Source organism: Moschus berezovskii, chromosome 13 (assembly GCF_049115385.1).
Source record: "Moschus berezovskii isolate FMDL1 chromosome 13, NW_MosBer_1.0, whole genome shotgun sequence".
Lineage (NCBI taxonomy): Eukaryota > Metazoa > Chordata > Mammalia > Artiodactyla > Moschidae > Moschus > Moschus berezovskii.
Window position 1 is genome coordinate 75,962,906 of NC_142472.1, and position 24,976 is coordinate 75,987,881.

Below are 24,976 nucleotides of genomic sequence, written 5' to 3' on the forward strand. Positions count from 1 at the left end.
TGGAGAAGATCATTCATTCCTTTCCGCCATTTTTGGAGGTGAGGTTACCGTAATGAAGACTTGAAGAGACTCATAAAGTTCAAGTTAAATCAAGTTATTTCCACTCAAAGAACTAAACATAAGACGCCTCCGGTGGGAGACTATCAGTTAATACAGTTTGTTCTTGAGCCTCAAGGCAAGAGAGAGCTGGAAAAGCCAATGGATCTCTCAGCTGGCAAGACCAAAAATTAAAGTCGTAAGCTAACCAGGGCTGGCCGCTTCTGGCAGGCGGAGGCGGCGGCAGCGGTGGCCGCAGCCCAACCCTACGGTTTCACAACACCGCACGGTTCCAGCGACCCCGGGACGAGGATGCTCGCGGCTCCCGACGGCGGAGGCGGCCGCCAGCCTCCCTGCCGGAGCCCGCGCGTCCGCACCCCGGGACGGGAGAACCGGCCCCGCCGGCCCGCGGCCGGCCCCGAGCGAGTTAAGGGCGCTTCCGTCACGCCCTGGCCGAGGGCGGGCGGCCGGGGGGAGAGGGCGGTGGCGCAGGGAGAGACCCGGCGGGCGAGCGGGCGCCCGGGGAACAAGACCTCGCTGTCTGAGAGCCTCAGGGACCCGACTCACATGACTGGACCAGGCGCTCCGCGGGCCGCGCCGGCCCCGGCCGAGGCTCGCGCCGCCGCGCGCGCAGAAGCGGGCCCGGCTCAGCACGAGGCCCGCCGCAGGCCCGCCGCAGCCCCGCCGCGCGGACGCCGCCTGCCGTGCCCGGGGCCCGCGTGCCGCAGCTCCCCGCTACGGGTGCCCCGCCGACCCAATCCGCGTTCGCGCCCTACCCCCGCCCTCCTGGAGGGGCGGGCCCCCGGCGCCCCCGCAGGCGGGGCCGTTATAAGCGGGCCGAGGTCGCCGGCCCGGGGCGAGAGCGCGACGGCACTCGAGGGCGCGCTCGGGCCCGGCGTCCCCGCGTCCGCGCGCCTTCTCGCTCGCTCTTCCCCTCCCGAGATCTAGCGCCTCCACCCTCCTTCAGGCTCGCTGGCTCGCGGCCCGAGGAGCTCGCGCGCCGCCTCCGCCCCGAACGCAAACAGCTGTTCCCAGCGACGTCGCCGCCCGCAACTCTGCCAACTGGTCCGCACGCACTTTGACCGGCCGAGCAGCCCGGGCCCGTAGGCTGGGGAGGGGGCCGTTGGCGGAGTTTAAAAAATAAAAAAGAAAGACAAAAAAGAAAGAACGAGAGGTGAAACAGCTGGTTTCGGGCCCGCGAGTCGCTGGGCTTGGCCTCAGAACTTTCGCTCGGGCGGCGCAGCGACCCCGCCCGCCACTGGGACGCCCGCGCGCTCCTGCCGGGCGCGCTCCCGGGCTCGCGGGCGCGTGGGGAGCGGGGGAGCCGGCGGCGGCGGCGGCGGCCGGGGAGGCGGCGGCGGCGGCGGCGGGTGGCGGAGCCGGGGCGGCGGCGGCGGCGCTCGCGCTTGTCAGGTGAGTCACCGCGGCGCTGCTCGCAGCGTTTCCCATATGGTCTAGCGGTTAGGATTCCTGGTTTTCACCCAGGCGGCCCGGGTTCGACTCCCGGTATGGGAACGTGGCAGCACTTTTTAGAAACTGACAGGCGAAACCGACTTGTTTTATTTCCAGCGGCCCTGGCTCTTTTTTCTTTTCATCCTGTTCACCCCGCCATCCAGGTGATTTTTGCGGAGAACGCGCCTCAGAGCCGTGTGGTTAGAGCTGGGCGGCCTCGAGTGCGGAGCCGGGGCTGCCGCTGCTCGCGCGGGAGGCCGGCGGGGCTGAGCCGCGCGGCACGGAGCGTCCCTTCTCCCGGGGCCGTCCTCCCGGCGCTGCGGCCGCGGGCCGTCCCCGCCCCAGAGCTCGGGAGGCGGCGATTAACCCCGGCCTCGCCGCATCGGCCGCCGGCGCCCCGCGCAGGCCCACACCCTCGCCTCGGACGCCCGCGCCCGGGTTCTCCACAGAAACAGCCCGGCCGCGCCCGGACCCCCGACGCAGAGCAGCCCCCGGGCGGGGCGCGGGCCGCGGACCCCCGCGCCGAGGGCGCCCCGCGCCGAGGCCACCGCGGCCTGACAGGTGGGGCGCCGGCCGCCGCTCGCAGACCTGACTCCCGAGCCGCAGACCTGAGTGTTTTGGCTCGGGAAGGGCGAGGGCATCCGGCCGGTTCTCCGCGCCCCGCTCCCCGCCCGGCACACGCGCGCGCACGCTCTGCAGGAGAAAAATAACCACTGGGATGAGAGGTCTTTCAAGAAGAAATGTGACTTCTCCAAAGGGTCTCTAACGTCTTGAGCGCCGCGGCTAGAAAATCCTGGCCGTGGTGGTGGGGCTCGGAAGAGAGAAAATTGGCCGGAGCCTGGGGAGGGGATGTTATAACAAAGTTTCACTGTATTTTTAAATATAGAAGCCCTGTGTTTATTACAAAGAAGGGGCAGCTGTGTCAGCAGCATGTGAGCTGTAAATGAAACAAAAGCGTTATCTTAAATGCAAGCTGAAGTTAGAAGATGGGGTGAGCTATATAATGTTTAGCCTGTTGGGCCTCTGGGAACAAATGAAGCGGGAAGAAGTGGCTCTTGTGGATGGGTTTCTGGGCAGTGCCATGAGGAACAGCAGAAACTTCAGTTGTATGTGCCTTCCCAAACTCTTGTTTTGATAATTTTAGCTGTACAGTGAGTTTTGAAATAATCTGTTAGTGTGATCTGCATGATTAAGAATTAATTACTTTCACATTGTAAATAAACTTCCACAGCTAAATATGTTTTAGATTGTCTCCATTTAAAGTTAAATATTTGGACGTTTGCACCAAGCACCCTCAGGTATTTTGAAAGTTGACCTGACGTTCGGGTTTTTTTATGTGAGGAGGTTGTGGAGAGAATACTAAATGAAAGTGTATTTTGGCTCCTTTGATCAGTCTGACTTTGTGTAGCTCTTTCACGTATTTTCGCTCTGGGTATAGAGCCATAAATTCTTGATAATGCATATCACTCACAAACTTTAGAGCTTCAGGAATTGTTGAGTAATTCTTGTGTCGGTAATAAGAGTGTAAAAGTTTCGTTTAAATAGAGGATTGTGTCATTGTTCAGAAACCATTTACTGAAGAATTAGGCTCGAATTTGGAAGAAAGAGAAGAACTCTCTGCCTTAATTGTCTCCATGGTGCTTCATTCGTGATCTTGCATTTCCTAACGAGTTGGTGTTATACTGTACCTAATTGTGCTAAAATGGGTGTGATTTTCAACTGAGTACCAGCTACAGTTGATGTACTCGAGAGTATGCTGAGAGGAGAAGTCTGATGACAGTTTCTCTGTGTCCAAGACGTAGACTTACAGGGCTTCCTCCGTGGCACAGTGGCTAAGACTCTACCTGCGAATACAGGAGACATGGTTTCGATCCCTGGTCTGGGAAGATTCCGCATGCCGCCGAGCAGTTAAGACTGTGTGAACTGTGTGAGGCAAATACAGAATCCGGATGGCCCTAGAGCCTGTGCTCCACAACAGCAGAAGACACTGTGATGAGGAGCCCTCGCACTGCAACGTAGAGGAGACCGTGCTCGCCGCAACTGCAGAAAGCCCTTGCGAAGCAATGGAGACCTAACGCAGCCAAAAAAAAAAAAAAGACATAGATTTTTATATTGTTCTGTACCAGGCAGAACTGGATAGGCCAGCGTCTGAGTTATAGAATTGCTTCAGGAGCATATGGTGAGAAATCAGTTCTACTCAGGGAAGAGGACTAGAGTCCAGACAAGGAGAAAAGAGTGTTTGTCCTGGACCTTGAAGAATGGGTTGAATTTCTCCTGGTGGGGAATGTGTATCAAAGCTGAGCTTGGGAGGGGTGGGGGAGTGTGAGGCAGGTAAGTACCCAGAGGGAGAGTCATTGGGATCAGGTTGGGATAGTGAAAGAGAGTTTTAACTTGATAACTTTTGACTGGGTAACAAGTTGTTTTGAGTTTGAGCGAACTCCAGGAGGTAGTGAAGGACAAGGAAACCTGGTGTCCATGGGGTTGCGAAGAGTCGGACACAACTGAGCGACCGAACAACAACATAAGTTGTTTTAAGGGAGTGGTATTTATGTCAGTAGAGTTTTTAAAACATTTTTTGTCTCTTTGAAAAAACTAAACATAGCATAATATGTGAGAAATTTTTGTTGTTTTTTAAGTCAAACTATATAGAAACATGTAGAAATTTGTGCTTATGAGTTTTATGTTTAGCAGTTAGATATTAAGTTTTAACTAATGGAATGGAGAAAAATCAGTCAACTAGAATTACATTTAAGAGAAGGGATTCTAGATTTAAATTATGAGAATGATCTGTACTATATTCTTACTGAGTTGCTTTATTGAAAATGACCTTAATATTCTAAAACAGAGTTGCTAGTTATTGTCTGGGAAGTATACTCCTTAAATTGGTCAAGACTAGGTAATACATTGTTCAGGACTAGGTAATACATTTGAAAGGATTCACTCATATGCTTGTCCCTTGTTTCCAGAACACGGTAGTCTTGTTTTACATGTTTTCTCTTGAGCCATGAAGTCATACTAAGTGATGTGAATTATCCAGAGTCTCTTTACTGTTTGCTACTGTTTGGTGCAATTAGAAGAGAAGGTGTATGACCGATCGGTAAGTGTTTGCATAGATGAGCACTTAAAGCAATGTCAGGGATTAAAACATTATGATGGTGTTTTAAAACCCAAAGACCTTTACCGTGGTCTCTGAGCCCAGCGTTGTCTGACCTCTGCTTGCCTCCTCAATGCCGCCTCCTACCTTGATCTTTCCATCCTACTTTAGCCACACTGGCTTCTTCCTTTCTGTCTCTTGAATGTGCCAGACTTGTCCTTTTCTCAATTTTGTATCTTGCTGTTGGCACTGCCTGCACTATTCCCTTTCTAGCTCTGCACACCTCCCTCTTGTCAGTGTTACCTTATCAGAGAAACCCTGTGTACTAGAGATTCTCCCTTTTCTGGTTACTGTCTAGTTACCTTATGCTGTTTTATTTTCTTCTTATCTAAAATAAACATTTTTGTTCCTGTTTATTTCTTGTCTTATTCTACTTAGAATATAAGTTCCATACATATGTGCTTAGTCACTCAGTCATGCCCGAATCTTTGCAACCCATGGACTGTAGCCCCCCAGGCTCTTCTGTCCATGGAGTTCTCCAGGCAAGAATACTGGAGCGGGTTGCTATTTCCTTCTCCAGGGGATCTTCCCAACCCAGGGATCGAACCTGAATCTCTTACATCTTCTGCATTGGCAAGTGAGTTCTCTGCTACCACTAGTGCCACCTTACCATATGACCCAGAAATTCCACACCTAGGTATATACCCAAGAGAAATTAAAACATGTCTACACAGAAACTTGTACGCAGATGTTTATAGCAGCATTATTCATAAGCAAAAAGTGGAAGCAACCCAAATGTCCATCATCTGATGAATACATGTATCCATACAATCGCATAACATTTGGCAATTAAAAAGGATAAAGTACTGATGTATACCACCTCGTGGATCAATCTCAAGAATGTTGTGCTAAACGAAAGAAGCCAGGTTCAAAAGACCACACTTTATATAATTCCACTTATATGAAATACCTGGAATAGACAAATCTGTAGATAAAGGGGATCGATTATCGTTGTCTAGGACTGGAAGGAAGGAGGGAGGGGAACACAGAGGAATGGAAACTGGTTGCTAATGTAGGTACAAGGTTTCTTTTTCAGTTCAGTTCAGTCACTCAGTCATGTCAGACTCTTTGCGACCCCATGAATCACAGCACGCCAGGCCTCCCTGTCCATCACCAACATACAAATATCCTGAAATTACATTATGATGTTGGTTGCACAACTTTGTAAATATACTAAAAAGATTGAATTCTACTGTGTGGATGAAGCTCATGGTTATGTAAATTATATCTGAGGAAAACTGTTAAAAAGGATTGAGACAATTAAAACATATGGAATATTTTGTCTACCTTTTACATTTATAATTTGAATATTGAATATCTGAAAATGGAATGATTTAACACTGCAACTCTAGATAGTCCAAGAATGTAGCAAAGAGCTCAGTAAATAAATGATGAAGGAGGTTAAAGTATACGGATAATTATGATACAGCACATAGTGTGTTAAATGCCCAGAGGAGACCAAGCCAAGGGTTACGGGGTTTGAAGGTCTCTAAAGCATCAGGTCTGGGTTTGTGTGAAGGAAGTGGGGAAAGACCTCTAGGAGGCAGCATTTGAGACTGGCTTAGAATGTTGGTTAGGCTTTGCTAGTAGAGTTGATTTGGTGGGAGGCAGGGCAATAAGGGGGGCTTCCCTGGTGGCTTCAACGGTAAAGAATCTGCCTGTAATGCAGGAGGCCCGGGACATGGGGACGGCTTCCCACTCCAGTATTCTTGCCTGGAGAATCCCCATGGACAGAGGAGCCTGGCGGGCAATAGTCCATGGGGTCACAAAGAGTCAGACATGAGTGAGTGACTAACACTTCCACCTTTTTCAAGGCAGTAGGGAGGAAGCAAGCAGGAGCAGAGGTCCTTTAGTAGTTGCTAGCACAGTTTGGCTGAACTGAATACGAGCTGTGTTAAGAATGGACTGGCAGTGGTAGTAATATAGCAGCATAGTGTAAGACTGCAAAAATAGGCTCAGGTTTGTAGCAGACAGTGTCACTGGTGGCAGATCTCCTCTGATGTCTTTATATCGCCCCCCGCCCCCCAGCCATTAGTGTGCTTCTGATGGCTCACTCTTGGGAAGAGTTGTATCCCTTACCAGCAGAGAGCTGGAAGTGCTGGGGGCTTCTCCCTCTTCCACTAACAGCGCTCAGTATCATTGGAGCAGGGACTTTGGCGCTTTCCCCGTCTCTGTATCCTCAACACTTGAATGGATAAATGAATGAAAAGCAGGAAATGGCAAGGTATATTCGAAGTGAAGTTTATTTCATAAATCCTCTTGACTTTTTAATATTTATTTTTATTTATTCATTTATTGTATTTGGCTGCTCTGGGGTCTTAGTTGCGGCGTACGGAATCTAGTTCTGGCATATGGAATCTAGCTCCCTGACCGGGGATCTAACCCGGACTTCCTGCATTGTGAGCGCAGTCTTAGCTGCTGGACCACCAGGGAAGTCCCTCCACATTGACTGCAGAGCATTTTTTAGGTAGGAGATTTGGAAAGATTCTGATTGTGAAGGCCCTTGAATTTTGGAGTAATTAGTTTACTTAGCTGGAACAAGGTATCTCTGATAATATGATGAGTGTTTTGGTGAAATTAATTTGGCAGTAGTGAGCAAGATGAACTGGAGCATGGAAGGATTGTGTCTGTGGTGTCCACATTGACCAGGATTGGAGAGGTCTTCTGCAGTATAGTAATAATCCAACAGCTTGTCTTGACTCTAGTACCTCCCTCAATAGGGTGGTAGCAGCAGAACAGAAAAGATGAGAAAGAGGTACATTGAAAGAAAAATTTAAGATGTCAGAAAGTAAATAATCCTTAAAGAATAGGGAAATTATGAAGTGTAGATTTTTTTTTGAAGGGACAATTTTTGCAATTGTTGATCAGACACTAAAGTGTTATTGCTCACCTGTGTGTGTGTCTTTTTGAACACTGAAATTGTACATTGAATTTGGAGATAAAATTAAGACTGTGAGACTGCCACCCTGTGGAGAATATAACTTAGAACTAAAATCCTCAAAAATTATAATGAAACTTGATTTATTTGAAGTTTACTATTATAGAACTGATTATGATTCTTCCACATTGGTATATGTAGTTATACTTGTTAAATAGAAAGTTGAAATTAGTTTGTTTTCTGAACTTTTTCTGGAGCTTTTAAATAAATGGAATGGAAATGAAAATCAATAGCTTTAAAATGTTGCAAAAAAAGTAAAAAATACCTTTTAGATGACATACTTCTTTCTCTAGAAATTTAATGTTAAAAGAGGGTGCTTTTATAAAATGTTGTGGCATGTATGCCTGTTATAAATGGTATTTTTTCTTATTGTATTTTTTTGTTCTATTTTTATATATATTTCCTTGAGAGTGATATTTCTTGAAAAATAGGTGAACCCATACCCCATTGTTTTTTTCCCCCTAAGTGAAAGTGGCTTTCCCTTCTCATTTTTGTAGAATTGGATTTTATTGTTAGAAATTAGCCATGCTTTGATGAATTACCTTCATTGTATTTATGTAAATAACTTGGATTTTATTATAGGTTGTTTATCTAGAAGGACAGTCTGTTCACAAAGTAAACTGGTAAGCTAGCTTGAATCAAAATAAAATGGTAGTTGTGAAAAAATTGTTTGGTCTTTGCAACTCAGAAAATGGTTCTGTCTAGATTTCTGCAAAATAAAACTTCCCGGCAGATGAGTTCTTTACAGCCTAATGTTGTAAAGGGCTTACATGCTTATTTTCCCTAAGGTGTCTGGAGGCGTAGGGTAGCCATTTAGTGCTGGAAATTTGTGTTAGCAATAAAGCAGAAGTGGGCTGACGCCTCATTCTCAAGTCACAGTCACACATCTTTTCTGAACGTGATATCCAGCCCGAGGGAGAGAATGAATGGCGCACCAGCTGAACCCCCTCACTTCAGGGACCTTAAGTGTTGGTCATGGTTAGATTTTCAAATATAATGTTAATGATGTTAAATATTCAGATATTGCTCAGTTATTTTTCTCAAAAGTGTAGAATGATAACATACTTTGTTTTTAAATAAATTTCTTATTAAAAAAAAAAAGCCATTTAGTTTTGGCAGTGCCAGGTCTTGGTTGCCGCGTGCAGGCTTCCTCTAGTTGCAGAGAGTGGGGGCTACTCTTCATTGCGCTGTGCAGGCCTCGCATTGCCGTGGTGGCCTCTCCTGTTGTGGAGCACAGGCTCTAAGTGAGCCGGCTTCAGTAGTTGTGGTGCAGGGGCTTACTTGCTCCATGGCATCAGGAATCTTCTGGACTAAGAATCTAACCTGTGTCCCCTGCATCGGCGGGCAGATTCCTACCCACTGCGCCACCAGTGAAGTCTGATAATGTACTTTCGATGTTTGGTTTCATTTAACCTTTTCGAAGTAAATCGATGAGTTGTGAATGACTTTTCTGAACTATTTTTTTGCTGCATTTATATCTTATATGCCCCAGTTGAGGTATACTGTGTAATTTTAAGTGAAATAGACTATTAATATGAAAATACAAATGTTTAATCTAGGTCCCTAAGGTATGTCGGACACGACTGAGCAACTGAACTAAACTGAAGGTATGTTACCATATAATAAACAGTATTATTTAGATTTTGTTTAAGGAAAGTAACTTTCAAAATACTTCATGGTTTGGTTTTTTTTTTTTTTTGGTCTCCTTTTCTGAGTATTGGAACAAGAGTCAATAAAATTAGAGATCTATTTCTGTTTTGTAACCTTCTTTATTGGTGTCATTATTATACTGTTTTAAAAACCATGACCCTGAACTTATATAAAGAAACTTTTCATTTATTATTTAGCCTACACTTAAACTTTATCATGTGATATCTGTGGTGTGATATGACAGAATGGTAACTGTTTTAGGATAAATGGTAGTTAATACTCCCTTTTAGTTTTTACTTAGAGTTGGACATGAGTGGGTGACTAGCACACTTAGTGTTTACACATGGGTTCATTTTCATAACTGTAAGTATAAAACATTTTGTTCTTTGAAAAGTAATTCCAGCATTGATGACTTAAATTTTGATGAAGCAATAACAACTATTTCATAAGTTTTGCCTGTTTGCTGGGTGTGTCTTTACAAATCTTAATAGGTCTTTTATTTTTGAATGCAAACCATTCACTATTAAATACATACCTTTGTTTTGAAACTTTTTTTTTTTTTTGCTTTATTTTAGATCTCTGGGGAGGTACTTAGCTAGTGACTTCTAGGTCCAGAGAATCTTCTAGATAGTCTGGAATCTTTGTTATTGTTTAGTCTCTAAGTCATGTCCAACTCTTCTGTGACCCCGTGAACTGCAGCCGTTCAGGCTTCTCTGTCCATGGGTTTTTCCAGGCAAGAATACTGGAGTGGGTTTTCCATTTCCTTCTCCAGGGGATCTTTTCAACCAAGGGATTGAACCCACATTGGCAGGCAAGTTCTTTACTACTTAATTAAGGTTTTCTTTGGATTCCTTAGACCCAAGGAGTCCCAAGACCAGGATATATTTCCCATTTGGGGTGTGTTGATGTATTGCTTTGTGTGAAGCTTTTTATGTTTCCAAATTTAATTAGGCACTTAATTCAAGTTTTCAAGGTTGTAAAAGGATTTGTTTTGCCCCAGCTCTCCTACCGTCTGTGCTTATCACTGATACCCTCCAATGCCAAGGAACCCAGTGACCCTGCCACCTGGGAACGACAGAGCCCTGCTACTCAGTCATCCCGTGTGTAAGGCAGGCACTGAGCCAGTAGCTGGGCGGAGCTGAGGTAGAAAGGAAGAATATCCCAGGAAGGGACTGTCCCAGCACACAGGCAGCAGGTAGGAGGGGAAGGGAAGCATTCTAAAAGAAGGCTGAACATCAGCTTAAGGAACTCAGAAGGTTATGCAGGCAGTTGGCATTCGGAAATTTCACATATGAATGGGAATGCCTTCCCATTGTTTTTTCTCCTTTTTTTTGGCCATTTCACATGAATTACAATTTTATTGTCCCTTAAATCCTGCTTTAAAAGACTATTTCTTCTTTTCTACTTTCAATAAAGCACCGAAGAGTTGATGCTTTTTGAACTCTGGTTCTGGAGAAGATTCTTGAGAGTCCCTTGAACTGCAAGATCTAACCAGTCCATTCCTAAAGGAAATCAGTCCTGAATATTCCTTGGAAGGACTGATGCTGCTCCTGAAACTTCAGTACTTTGGCCACCTGATGTGAAGATCTGACTCACTGGATAAGACCCTGATACTGGGAAAGATTGAAGGCAGGAGGAGAAGAGTTTGACAGAGGATGAGATGGTTGGAGGGCATCCCCGACTCAATGGACATGAGTTTGAGCAAGCTCTGGGAGTTGGTGATGGACAGGGAGACCTGGCGTGCTGCAGTCCATGGGGTCCCAGAGTCGGACACAACTGAGCGACTGAACTGAATTACTTTCAATACCTTTTGGAATTGTCTTTTGCTAGTTCATGGAGCATATTTTAGAGGGCTTTTAGCACATGTTTGTAGGAGAAAGCAAGCACATAAAATTTATGTAAAAGCAAATCTAGGGCTTCCCTGGTGGCTCAGTGGTTAAGAATCTGCCTGCCAGTGCAGGAGATCCCTGATCAGGGAAGATTCCACATGCCCCGGAGCAGCTAAGCCTGTGTGCCACAACTGTTGAGCCTGTGTGTTAGAGCCTGGAACCACAACTCCTGCGCCCACAAGCTGCAACTCGGGAAGCCCCTGCGCCCTAGAGCCTGTATTCTGTAAGAAAAGAGGCCACTGCAGTGAGAAGCCCCTGCTTGCTGCAACTAGAGAAAAGTCCCCGTGCAGCAGTGAAGACCCAGTACAGCCAACAAACAAGCAAATCTTCCACCTGCACTCACTAGGGTGGCTACTATCAGGAACCCCAAAACACAAAACCCTAAATCACAAGAGTTAGTGAGGACATGGGGAAGTTGGAGCCCTTGTATACTGTTCGTGGAAATGTAAAATGGTACAGCCACTGTGGAAAACAATTTGGTGGTTTTTCAAAAAATTAGAATTACCAAATGATCCAGCAATTCTGTTTCTAGGTTATCCCCAAAAAATTAAAAGCGATCTCAAAGAGAGATTGTGCACCCATGTTCTTAGCAGCGTTATTCACAACAGTGAAAAGGTAGAAGTAACCCAAGTGTCTATGAATGGATAAGTGGATAAACAAAATGAGGCATACACTTACAGTGGAATGTTTTTCAGCCTTAAGGAGGAGGGAAGTGCCAACACATGTTATGACATGGGTGAATCTGGAGGTATTAGTCTAAGTGAAATGAACCAGTCCCACAGAGACAAATCAGTGCATGATTCTACTTACCTGTGGTGCCTCAGGTAGTCAGAATCACAGGGAAAGCAGTAGAATGTTGGTTGCCGGGGACTGAGTGGAGGGAGGATGGGGAGTTGTTTAGTGGATACAGACTTCTAATTTTGCTAGATAAAATGAATTCTGGAGGTTGGCTGAGAATATGAAAGTACTTGTTATTCATGAAAGTGAAAGAGGAGAGTGAAAAGGTTGGCTTGAAGCTCAACATTCAGAAAACAAAGATCATGGCATCTGGTCCCATCACTTCATGGGAAATAGATGGAAAAACAGTGGAGACAGTGTCAGACTTAATTTTTTTGGGCTCCAAGATCACTGCGGATGCTGATTGCAGCCATGAAATTAAAAGACGCTTACTCCTTGGAAGGAAAGTTATGTCCAACCTTGATAGTATATTGAAAAGCAGAGACATTACTTTGCCAACAAGGGTCCGTCTAGTCAAGGCTATGGTTTTTCCCGTGGTCATATATGGATGTGAGAGTTGGACTGTGAAGAAATCTGATTGCCGAAGAATTGATGCTTTTGAACTGTGGTGTTGGAGAAGACTCTTGAGAGCCCCTTGTACTGCAAGGAGATCCAACCAGTCCATTCTAAAGGAGATCAATCCTGGGTGTTCATTGGAGGGACTGATGCTAAAGCTGAAACTGCAATACTTCGGCCACCTCATGCGACGAGTTGACTCACTGGAAAAGACTCTGATGCTGGGAAAGGTTGGGGGCGGGAGGAGAAGGGGACGACCGAGAATGAGATGGCTGGATGGCATCACCGACTCTGTGGACATGAATTTGAGTGAACTCCGGGAGTTGGTGATGGACAGGGAGGCCTGGCGTGCTGTGATTCATGGGGTCGCGGAGAGTCGGACACGACTGAGTGACTGAACTGAACTGTTATTCCTGAACTGTACACTTCAGTGATTAATTTTGCCATGTATTTTTTTGAAAAGGTAAATCTGAATTTGTACTTTTATATACCATTTGTAGGAGCTTCCCAGGTGGCCCTAGTGGTTAAGAATCCACCTGCCAATGCAGGACACCCAAGACATGTGGTGTTCGATCCCTGCGTTGGGAAGATCCCCTGGAATAGGAAGTGGCAACCCACTCCAGTATTCTTGCCTGGAGAATCCCATAGACAGAGGAGCCTGGTGGGCTGCAGTCCATGGGGTCTCAAAGAATCAGACATGACTGAGCACATGCACACACACGTGCAACTGGTAGGAGAGTGAAAAGCAAATGTGATGAGATTGCAGGTACTGATTCAGGCAGTGTTAGGTGCCTGGGATATAACAATGAACAAAGTGGATAAGATCCTCCTGAAACCCCTGCACCTTACGGGGAAAGACGGACTTTTATCAAATAAGTGAAAAGTGTTGCAGTGTTAGGTACATAACGGGGAGACAGCTAACAATGGGTGGACAGTGGCTGTATTGAAAAGGCTTCCCTCAGGAAATGACGTTAAAGTGGGATTTGAAGGATGGGTAACCTTTGGCTAGGAGAAAGAGGGGGATGGAAATTGATGGGAGGCTGAGGGAGTAGCCTTATGCAAATACTACAAAGCAGGAAAGAAAGGATGTGCTTTGGGAAATGGAAGAAGGCCCTGAGGACTTTAGAGGGAGGCAAGTATCAGATTTTAGAAGACAGGGGTCCCCAGCCTCCGGGCTGCCGACTAGCACCTCTTGCCAGATCAGTGGCAGCGTTAGATTAGAAGCACGATGGGCTTCCCCAGTGGCTCAGTGGTAAAGAAACTGCCTGCAGTGCAGGAGATGCAGGAGATGCGGGTTCGATCCCTGAGTCAGAAAGATCCCCTGGAGGAGGGCATGGCAGCCCTCTCTAGTACTCTTGCCAGGAGAAGTCCATGGACAGAGGAGCCTGGTGGGCTGTGGTCTGTGCGGTCGCAGAGTCAGACACGGCTAAGGGACTGAGTACACATGCCTGCACAAAGTGCACGGTAAATGTAATGCTCTTGAGTCATCCCTAAACCATCCCCCTACCCCTGGTCTGTGGAAAAATTGTCTTCCCCAAAATTGGTCCAACCCCAAAAGGGTTGTGGACCACTGATACAAGGCATGTGAAGGGTTTTGAGTTTTATCTTAGAGTGGGCAGGCATTGCTGTGTTTCAAGCTGTGGCTTATGGAGGTAAAGTGGAGTGGAAGTAAGGGGAAACATTGTGTCCTTTCAGACAGTGTGCCCTTTAACTATAAATTACATTGTTAATCTGGTGTTTGAATGTGAGAAGGAAAAGTGTTTCAGTTATGTTTACTGAGATGATGTGTTGGTCGCCATTGTGGCCTGTTAGGTGGCGCTAGTGATGAAGAACCCGCCTGCCAGTGCAGGAGACATAAGAAACATGGGTTCGATCCCTGGGTCAGGAAGATCCCTTGGAGGAGGGCATGGCACCCCACTCCAGTATTCTTGCCTGGAGAATCCCATGCACGGAGGAGCCTGGCGGGCTGCAGTCCATGGGTCTCAATGAATCGGACGCGACTGGGTAGGCACGCACGTGGCCTTTAATGTGGTAAAATGTACCTAAAGGGTGGGTTTGAGGGGGCTGTGAAGGGTAACTGAGCAGAGGTGAATTTCACCTTTATGCTCTGACTCTGTAGTTGAAATCCCAGAAGTGGATGTGTTTGCCCAGGGAGAGTCTGGAGTGAGAAGAGGCTTTTCCGCCTAGGCTCCCAGTGTTCAGTCGTGAGGTGGAGGAGGCGGGCGGAGCAGACAGGAGAAGGAGCGCAGCACTGGGGCAGCCAGGAAGGAGCATGCGTTGGTCTAGCACGGCAGGCTCTGCAAGTGGTGGTTCGATTTAGCCCAGTGTGGTCATCGACTGTAGTTAGAGCAGGTTTAGTGGCTCAGTAGGGGCAGGATTAGGCTAAATAGACTGGAATGAGCAGGAAATGAAGTGGATTTAGGCAAATCTTTGAGGAAGGCTGGCAGTGAAGGGCCTGAGAAACGATGTCAGGAGGGATTGAGGTGTATGTGGCACTTGGGGTGTCAAATAATGGAGTTTTTTTTTTTTTTTAATGAAAACTTGAATTAAGTAAAAATTTTCTTTACATCTGTGAAATACTTGAAAAATATATCACACACCTTGCTGATTCTCTGAATAGCATCTACTGAGTACAAATGTGACCCCACTGACTTAATCTCGGTACAGACTTGTGGGACTCTGTATACACAGGTGCAGTCAGGTTTGCCTGCTGAGGTACAAAGGTCTGTTTGTCACTATACTAATTCCTGATCATCTGGACAGTAAAAAATAGAGAATCTTGGGTTCACTTGTGAGCTACTAGTTTGAATCTTAGGCATAGGACTGAGAAGTGTATGTGTGTATATGTTATGTTTGTGTCTTTGGGTAATTCTCATGCATCTGTTCTGTGGACTGGATTTGGAGAACTTTGGTCCCAGGAATGTTCTATTGATACTTTGATGTGTTCTGAATGCTTTTTTTTTTTTTAATTATTTTACTTTTAACTAGATGATAATTACTTTACCTTACAATACTGTGATCAATAATTACTTTATAGCATTGTGCTGGTTTCTCCCAGACATCAACATGAATCAGCCATAGGTGTACCCTGGAGCCTCCCTCCCACCTCCCTGCCCATCGCACCCCGCTACGTTGTCACCGAGTGTCGACTTTGGGTTCCTTGCATCATACAGGAGTTCCCACTATCTGTTTTTACATATGGTAATTTATATGTTTCAGTGCTACTCTCTCAAATCATCCCACCCTCCCCTCCCCCCACTGTGTCCAAAAGTCCATCTTTTATCTTTGCGTCTCCTTTGCTGCCCTGCAAATAGGATCATCAGCACCTTCTTTCTAGATTCCATGGATACGTGTTGATGTATGATATTTGTCTTCCTCTTTCTGACTCGCTTCGCTTTGTGTAATAGGCTCTGGGTTCATCCTCCTCACTGACACTGACTCAGATGCGTTCTTTTTACAGCTGAATGAGGTTCCACAGTGCTTATGTGCCGTGTCTTCATCCACTCATCTGTCGATGGACATCGAGCTTGCTTCCATGTCCTGGCTGTTGTCAGCAGTGCTGCAGTGAATTTTGGGGTCCATGTGTCTTTTTCAATTGTGGTTTCCTTGGGGGGTAAGCCCTGTAGTGGGATTGCTAGGCCATTTGGTGGTTTTATTCCTAGTTTTTAAAGGAATCTCCACACTGTTTTCCATGGTGGCTGTATCAGTTTGCATTCCCACCAACAGTGCAAGAGGGTTCCCTTTTCTCCACACCCTCTCCAGCATTTATTGTCTGTAGACTTTTTGATGATGGCCATTCTGACAGGTGTGAGATGATACTGTGGTTTTGATTTGCATTTCTCTAATAATGAGCAATGTTGAGCATCTTTTCATGTGTTTATTAGCCATCTGTATGTCTTCTTTTGGGAAATGTCTGTTTAGGTCTTCTGCCCACTTTTTGATTAGGTTGTTTGAGCTGCTTGTATATTTTGGAGATTAATCCTTTGTCATTTGTTTCATTTGCTATTGTTTTCTCCCACTGAATGCTTTTGAATAGCTCAATCATGAGGATTCCCTGGTGGCTCAGAGGTTAAAGCGTCTGCCCTCAATGCAGGAGACCTAGGTTCAATCCCTGGGTCAGGAAGATCCTCTGGAGAAGGAAATGGCAACCCACTCCAGTACTCTTGCCTGGAGATTCCCATGGACAGAGGAGCCTGGTAGGCTACAGTCCAAGGGGTCGCAAAGAGTCAGACACTGAGCGACTTCACTTTCACTTTTATCATGAGGATTAAATGAGATATTTATGTTAAGCTTCCCAGGTGGCGCTAGTGATGAAGAACCCATCTGCAGTGTAGAAGCTTTAAGAGGTGCGGGTTCAATCCCTGGATTAGAAAAATTCCCCTGCCTGGGCTGGAAAGATCCCCTGGAGGAGGGCATGGCAACCCACTGGAGAATCCCATGGACAGAGGAGCCTGCAGGCTACAGTCCGTGAGGTTGCAAAGAGATGGGCATGACTGAAGCAACTATCACAGCACATGTCAAGCCCTCAGCAAGGGAAGATTTCTGTAATTTTGTCCACCTGTATGATTGGGGTAGTGGTAAGGGTTTTTTGTTTGTTTGGTTTTTGGGGTGAAACTAGCTTGATCTTTTTTCCTGATTGTAGGGGTGATACTTGTTTAGTGTATGCACGTCTCCAGCCACTTTGCGTACTTCTCTCCTCCCTGCTCTCTGAGGGCAATGGCGCTTCCTCTTGTTGCTTTGCTCCTACAGCTTGCTCTGCTGATAATATTCTGCCCCAGCCTCCCGCTTTTACATGCCTGGCACCTTATCGTTAGGTCTCAGAGCAGCTGTCACATTTTCTGAGAGGCCTTCCCTTATCTAAGGTTTTCTTGGTCACCCTTTATGTTGCTTTGTTGCTTTCCTTCATATGTGGGCAGGGACTGTGTCTGAATTGTTTACTGACTATGTCCTGAGTCTACAGAAGAGTGCTCAGCACATGGCTGCTGCTGCTGCTGCTAAGTCACTTCTACTTAAATACCAAATAGCACAGACAAATAATGTAAATCATAAGAATTTTACTAACTAGCATATGTACTGTAAGCTTTCCAGCTGATCATTACTTTGGATACTGAAATTTGGACCATAAAAGTGGACCATAAATATTGATTGTGCAGTGATACACACTATTTTCTAACTTATGTATTTCAGTTACATATATAGTGGAGATTTTTTCAGTCAGTTCAGTTCAGTCGTGTCTAACTCTTTGTGACCTCATGGACTGCAGCACGCCAGGTTTCCCTATCCATCACCAACTCCTGCAGCTTACTCAAACTCATGTCCATCGAGTTGGTGATGTCATCCAACCATCTCATCCTCTGTCGTCCCCTTCTCCTCCTGCCCTCAATCTTTTCCAGCATCAGGGTCTTTTCCAATGAGTCAGCTCTTCACATCAGGTGGCCAAAGTATTGGAGTTTCAGCTTCAGCATCAGTCCTTCCAGTGAATATTCAGGACTGATCTCCTTTAGGATGGACTGGTTGGATCTCTTTGCAGTCCAAGGGACTCTCAAGAGTCTTCTCCAGCACTGCAGTTCAAAAGCATCAGTTCTTCGGTGCTCAGCTTTCTTCACAGTCCAACTCTCACATCCATACATGACTACTGGAAAAAACCATAGCTTTGACTAGATGGACCTTTATTGGCAAAGTAATGTCTCTGCTTTTTAATATGCTATCTATGTTGGTCATAGCTTTTCTTCCAAGGAGCAAGGGAGATTTTTTATTGGTATATTATTTTGATAATTATTCTTCAACAGTTTAATAATATAGTATGCTCCATATAGTGAAATATGATTTCTGTAACACCTAATTTCTGTAACAGTTTATTTCCAGTTTTTTACTGTTTTGAACAATGGTACTGAATTTCTCTAATTTTCGCATACCTTATTTGTTAGAATAAATTACCGGGACTGAGAAATACATGAAGTCCTTTTGATTGTGAATCGCCTTCTGGAGTATATTCTTGTACACTGGTGAGTGTATGAGACCGTCTATCTCTCCTGTTCCTTCTCTATTCATTTACTCTCTGCTGCTGCGTCACTTCAGTCGTGTCCGACTCTGTGCCACCCCATAGACGGCAGCCCACCAGGCTCCCCCTTCCCTGGGATTCTCCAGGCAAGAACACTGGAGTGGGTTACTCTTTGCCAGTAGGTGAAAAATGCTATTGTTTCTCTGCTCTGAGGTTGTGAGAATGAACATCTTTGAATGTCTTCTCTTGTGTTTGGCCATATTCTGTGAAGTGCCTCTTCATGCCCAATGTCCGTTTTTCTATCAGAGTGAGTCAATCAATAATAGTTTTTTCCTTCCTCATTTTATTATAAAAGTTTTTAAACAGGTAGCAAAGCTGAAGTTTTATAATGAGCACTCATATACTCACCTTCTGGATTTTAGCATTAACTGTTTATATTTGTTTTGCCACACTTTTATCCTTCTATCTAAAGTGAATTGCAGACATTAGTGCATTTCCATCTAAATACTTTAGCATCCTTATCACTGACTATAGTTTCGATATTTGTTTACTTTTTTCCTTGTGAGGTACAATTTGCATAAAGTTAAATGCACGAATCTTTTTTAAACATTTTAATTTAAAACAGAATTGGGTGTTCATTGGTCAACCTTTGAAGAGACAGGGCTGTTTTCTTTGAGAATAAGCCCACTGTTGCAGGTCCATTTTGTACTGTTTTTCTTACACACCCACATTATATTGGCTAAGATTTCTAGTTGGCTTTTTGAATGGAGCAGCAACTTTATTTTTTGTAAAGCATTGGCTGAGTTTCAACACATTAATTTGCCAGGGTAAGCCAAACCTTAGACTAAGTTTTATTTACTTATATTTTGTTTTTAAAATGTCATATTTCCCCCCTAGTTTATCCTTTGACTTACCTTTGGTTCTGGTGCTTTTAGATTTTTTAGGTAGTCAAATGCCATTCTTTTCCTTATCTTTTTTTTTTCCTGCCCTTTGTGTCATATAGAAAGATGTGGCACTAGTGGTAAAGAACTCGCCTCTTAAAACAGGAAACACAGAGGATGTGGGTTTGATCCCTGGGTCGGGAAGATCCCATGGAGGAGGGCATGGCAACCCACTCCAGTATTCTTGCCTGGAGAATCCCACAGACAGAGGAGCCTGGTGGGCTTTGGCTCATAGGGTCACAAAGAGTCAGACATGACTAAAGTGACTTAGCATGCCTGCACCGGATAGTATATAAATGCTTATATTTTCTTCTGCTCCTTTTTTAATTGGAATAATGTGGTATAGGCTCTTTTTAGAAAAATGATTATCAGTGGTTTGAAATTATTAGCTAATACTGTCTAATGAACACTCTTCCCCTCTGTGGGTTTTTCCCTCCAGACAAAACTGAATTTAATGTTTCTGTTAATGCTATTTTTATTATAACCTAAATTTGTATATAGTATCATATCCTTTTTAAAAATTTATTTTATTATAGTTTATTTACAATGTGTGTTAATTTCTACTGTTCAGTAAAGTGATTCTGTGATACTCATACATACATTCTTTTTCATATTCTTTTCCATTATGGTTTATCCCAGGATGTTGAATATAGTTTCCTGTGCTATACAGTAAGACCTTGTTTATCTCTTCTGTATAGATCAGTTTGCATCAGATATCTTTTTCAAAATATCATAGTCTATTTATTTATTACTACACTTAGCTACTTGAGATAATATCTTATCTGTATTAAGTACGTGTCTTCTTGCTGTGCTAGGGATTGAACCTGAAACCCTGCATTGCAGGCAGATTCTTTACCACTGAGCCACCAGGGAAGCCCTGTAAACGGTTTGTGAAGACTTTAATTATGACTTAATTTTTTTTTTTGTGAAAACAGGAGCTATACAATGGTTTTGAAACAGGAGAGTAATATGATCTGGATGTATCTTTTTAAATGGATTACTTCTGATTGTTGCTTTGAGAGTAGATTGTAGAGGAAATCAGAAATAATCCATTTACGGAGAAGGCAATGGCAAGCCACTCCAGTACTGTTGCCTAGAAAATCCCATGGATGGAGGAGCCTGGTAGGCTGCAGTCCGTGGGGTCGCTAAGGGTCAGACACGACTGAGCGACTTCACTTTCACTTTTCACTTTCATGCATTGGAGAAGGAAATGACAACCCACTCCAGTGTTCTTGCCTGGAGAATCCCAGGGACGGGGGAGCCTGGTGGGCTGCCATCTATGGGGTCACACAGAGTTGGACACGACTGAAGTGACTTAGCAGCAGCAGCAGTGACTATATAACATCCAGCTGAAGACTAGCAGGGGGGTACTCTTTCTGCCCCCTTCTGATGTCTATGTCAGAAGCTTTCTCTATCTCCTTTATACTTTAATAAAACTTTATTACACACACACACACACACAAAAGAAATAATCCATTTAAAAAGATGCATCAGGACACTTGGACTACAGTGGTGCAGGGAAGAGATGACAGTAACAGTGAAGTTCAGTGGTGATAGGGTTCTAGGTTGAAAACTGAACTAATAGTATTTCCTTTCAGATTGGATGTAGGTCTGTGACAGTCAAGAAAGAGCCAAGATTTTTGGTCTGAGCAGCTAGAAGTGTTAAGTAGCCACCAAGAGGCCTGGAAAAAACTGGGTACAGTACATTTTGGAGGGGTGGTCAGAAATTCAGGTTTGGATATGTTAAATTTGTCAATCAGACATTGGAATGAAGTTGTCAGCTTGGATAGAACAGTCTGTGTGGTACAGGAATGAGACCTGAAGATAGAAATTTGAGAACATTAAAATACTAGCATCAGATATCCAAGAAATATTTCATAAAATGATGATAAGTCTGAAATACTCGTAAAGTTTTCAAGTTTCATTTGTACCAGTGATATGGCTTCACGTGTGGAGGAGTAGCAGAGCAGTATTGTAGTATTGTAGCAGTGCTGTAGCTAACGTGTGTTCTTTGCGCTGAGATTAAATTATCAGTGCAAAAAGGCATTGACTGTTCATCTGAATGGAGTTGTGAAACACAAATAAAGCCTGAAGTCTAAATATTTTATCTGAATATTCCTTTTACTGAAATGTTTCCTAACTTATTTATAATTTGAGAAGTTTGTTGACAGGAGTCTGTGTAAGTAAAAGCCTGAAAGAAACAGAAGACCCAGAAGTCGAAAGAAAGGGCCACATTTGGCTGATCGGTCCAAATCTGCTGGGCGTCTCCTCTGTTCTCTGTCTCTGATTTTCTTGTAGACTGTTAACATAATGAGGTATCCGGGTGTAAGCACGGGGACTCATCTAGAAGTTGTTCTCTGTTAACAAACACAGAGCTTTGCTGCTATGGGCTTGTCCATTAAATGGGGCTGCCAGAGCCAGCTTAACCAACTTATTCATAGGAATTGGACTGTTCAGGAAAGGGAGAAAGCAGCCTTGCTTTTTGTGTCACTTTGACGTGCAGAAATGACCTGAAAATGGCATGGATTGTGTGGAAGAGAAAAAGCAGATTTATCATTGAACCAGTGTTTACTTGAACCTTCAAATGTTTTCTTTCAACAAATATTTATTAAACACTGTTGTGAGTCAGGAATGCTATTTGGCTGAAATAAGTGACCAGTCAGACATGTAAATAAATGGTTAAAAACAAAAACAGTGTCTTCACTAGAAATTCCAGTAGAGTAGATGGAAGGAATTATAAAGGAAATCAATTCACCTCGAGGTCCCCCAAACCTAGACTGCTTTGTGTATTGTAACCTTGCATAAATTTATGTATGAATGGGTAAGCAATGTGATTTGTTTATTAGATCACTTATAAAATTAGGAGCACAAGGAGGAAGTGACCAGTTCTTCCTTCCAATGGTGGAGGAGAGAAGGGTTTTGCAAGAGATTTCCTGGGTGGAGAAGGCCAGCAAATGTGAGGTGAGAAAAAATAACATGATCTGAATTAATAAGCTCAGCAAAACTGAATTATAGGGTGAACATTGGGAGGTGGCATAGTCACAGGTGAGGCTGTAATATGGTAGAACATAGTCAAAATGCAGAAATATCTTGTATTGGAATTTATTCTGTGGGTGTTGGTAGGCCATTGAATTTTTTTATTTTTTAAATAAGAGTGTTAAGAGGTAGAATTTATGAGAAATTCCTTAAGAAGGACTCATTTTTTTTTTTTTTTGGCTGCACCTTGCGTCTGTGGGATCTTAGTTTCCTAACTAGGTATTGAACCTGGGTCCCAGTCATAAAAGCACGATGTCCTGACTGCTGGATCATTGGGGAATTTCTGGAAAGAACTCCATTCTTCAATTAGGAAATCAAATGTTGATAGAATTTTTAGTTAAAAATGTATACCCTGAAGGTGGGCCCAACTAGTAAGTGATATAATTTACGGTAGAATCTATTTTCTCTCATTCAGAGAACATGTATGCTCTTAGTGTGGGTATTACCTACACTAGGTAATCAAACTTAGGCTGAAGTCATCAACATATGCGGGATGGCACTGATTTGTTTTTGAAAGAGAAGTGTATTTTTGCTTTATGAAATTATGGCAAACGTTTTTCTTAAAGCTGCAGCATTTAACTTATTTTGAAATGATTTTAGGCTCGTGGAAGAATAGCAGTAAAAGTGCAGAGAGCTCCTGTGTATTCTTTATCCGTCCTCCACTACTGTTAACACCATCCGTTCCATTCCGTCTCTCAGTCGTGTCCGGCTCTTTGCGACCCCGTGGACTGTAGCCTACCAGGCTTCTCCGTCCATGGGATTCTCCAGGCAAGAATACTGGAGTGGGTTACCGTTTCCTTCTCTAGGGGATCTTCCCGACCCAGGGATTGAACCCGGGTCTCCCGCATTGGAGGCAGACGCTTTAACCTCTGAGCCACCAGACAGTGGCAATACAGTGACCAAAATTTTAAAATTAGCGTTGGTACAGTGCCATTAGTTAAGTGTAGACCTCAGTAGGATTTTTATAGTTTTTCCGCGAATGTCCTTTTTCTGTCCTAAGATCCACCCAGGATACACACATTGCATTTAGTTGGCATTGTCTCCTTTCAAATCTATGATGGTTCCTTGTCCTTTTTGATCATGACACCTTGAAGAGTACTGGTCAGATATTTTGTAGACTGCCCCTCAATTTGATTTTGATATTTTCTAATGACTGTGGACTGGAGTAATGAGTTTTTTGAGTATTCGAATTAACAGTAGTTTTTGTTTCATTTTTTAACTTAGGAAGTAAAATTGGTATTTTTTGCCATACAAGTCTGTGAACTTTAATACTCGTGTAAATTTGTGCAGCCACCACCTTAATCAGGTTACAGAACAGTCCATCACCCTCAGAACTCCCTCATGCTCGGTTTCTGTGGTCAGTCACCCCTCGCCCAGTCCGTCCCCTTTGGCCATTGATCTCTTTTGCATCATTATAGTTTTGTCTCTTCAAGAATGTCATATGAATGGAACCTTGTGGTATGGAGCCTTCTGACACTGGCTGCTTCTTTCACTCTTGTAAGTGTCATCCGAGTTGTGTTTATCTGTAGTTGATTTCGTTTTCTCGCTTGGTATGGATGTATTCTTAGTGTGTGTGTTGCTCTCCTTTTTTGGTAGGTATTTGAGATCACATTATGTGTCCTGGCACCATAATAAGCAGTTCAAGTCATTTTTTTGTGGATTTACATGGTTGGTTGCTAATGTTAGTTTCTTCCGTATCTCTATTTTGACCAGCAGTGTAATTAAGAGAAATTGAAGTTCTTGTTTCTTTAACATATCCTAAAATGCCCCTACTCTTCTGTTTATATTTGGCTTTTCTTTTTGTGAAAGAGCAAAAATAATAGCAAGTTAATCTTTTTCATGTTGCTGGGTTTTAATCTTCAGGGCTAAACATTGTATGTGTGATTCAGGCCTATAGCAAAAAGTCACACCAAATAAGTCATCGGTCCACAAACAGTGATGAATTTATAGAGTCCATTTATTTGTAAGAAAGCCATAATACTTTTTATTAATCTCTTTGTAAGTAGAACCTTTAATTCATTTTATAGATAAATAATAAATATCAAAAATAGACATAGTCTAAATCGGGCTAATTAAAATAAGAGGCTTGACCTCTGTCATACTGTCTTAAATTTACTAATGGCAAAAGATAGTTGTCAGGGACTTCCCTGGTGGTCCAGTGGTTAAGAATCTGCCTTCCAATGATGGGACACAGGTTTGGTCCCTGGTGGGGAAACTAAGATCCTATGTGCTGCAGGTCAACTAAGCCTGTGGGCCACAATGAAGATCCCACACCTGAGACCCAAATTTAATTAATTAGTTAATTTTTTGAAAAGATAGTTGTCTTTTTTTAAGAGTATGGAGTTTTAAGATGAACTGTTTTGGACTTGTGTTAGAAGACTATTTACTTAAATATCCTACTACCATTAAAAAAAAAAGTTTCTAGAATATTAGTATAGATTTGGCTTCCCTTGTGGCTCAGCTGGTAAAGAATCTGCCTGCAATGCAGGAGACCTGGGTTTGATTCCTGGGTTGGGAAGATCCCCTGGAGACGGGAAAGACTCTCCACTCCAGTCTTCTGGCCTGGAGAATTCCATGGAGTGTATA

General features: G+C 44.0%; 1 protein-coding gene and 1 non-coding gene across 2 annotated transcripts in view; both read left to right on the forward strand.

The window, feature by feature from the left end:
• The first annotated feature begins 1,330 nt into the window (after positions 1-1,330).
• Positions 1,331-24,976, forward strand: part of ELF1 (E74 like ETS transcription factor 1) — a 117,802-nt gene continuing 94,156 nt past the window's right edge. Inside the window, exon 1 of the mRNA XM_088842789.1 lies at positions 1,331-1,449. The gene's annotated coding sequence lies outside the window, so the exon portion shown is untranslated. The remainder of the gene's footprint in view (positions 1,450-24,976) is intronic.
• TRNAE-UUC (transfer RNA glutamic acid (anticodon UUC)) lies at positions 1,480-1,551 on the forward strand. Its single transcript has one exon. It is a non-coding gene; the product is annotated as a tRNA-Glu (tRNA).